The following is a 779-nucleotide window of genomic DNA, read 5'->3' as shown; positions in this document are numbered from 1 at the left end:
CCTCCGCCGCCGCCTCTGCCACCACCACCACCACCACCACCACCGCCGTGCTTATGTTGACGAAAGTAAAGTGTGTGGGATCCTGTCGTATATGTTATGTAGGAGTTTGTCTTTGTGTTTAAGTTTGCCCCCACCATCTCCCCACCATGTACTTCACCAGTGAAGAGCTTATCTTCAAAACCAGATATATGCAGCGGAATAACTTTTGAGTAATTAGTTAAAACAACAACTTCAATATGTCTGATTTTGATTAGAAGACTAAGATTCCCCTCCTCTCCATATGGCATCCATCGTAGTTTGACTGAAAAACATTTCACGTGCGTGAAGCCAGCAAATTTCAGATTGTATTTTACTGCTTATCATGAAATCGAGAAAAAAATGCATTTATAGCGGTTTTGAAACTCAGTTGCTCAACTGGTGTCGGATCAATGACGTTATCGAATCTCTACGGCCATCATTACAGAAGTCGGTAATGTTCTGACTAACCTTTCGGAGCGATGTCTTAAATATGGTCGAATTTCAATGACTGAAACTTAGTGAGAGACATGTTCTAACACATGTTTCATATAGAAACTCCAGAGAAAACAACACATTGGAGATAAGTTTAATGACAGCAAATAAAAAATTAATTTTTAAAGTCGCTACTCCAAGTGTAGATCGACTAAAGTGATATTGGAAAGCAGTACCACTAAAGTTGTCTAGTGACTATAAAAATCTTAACTGCTTTCTATGGTGACATTGCTTTGCATCTGGTTTATACAGCGAGTAACTTACGCATA

This window comes from Octopus bimaculoides, chromosome 25 (assembly GCF_001194135.2).
Source record: "Octopus bimaculoides isolate UCB-OBI-ISO-001 chromosome 25, ASM119413v2, whole genome shotgun sequence".
In the NCBI taxonomy this organism is placed as follows: Eukaryota; Metazoa; Mollusca; class Cephalopoda; order Octopoda; family Octopodidae; genus Octopus; species Octopus bimaculoides.
This window is presented reverse-complemented; position numbering follows the sequence as displayed.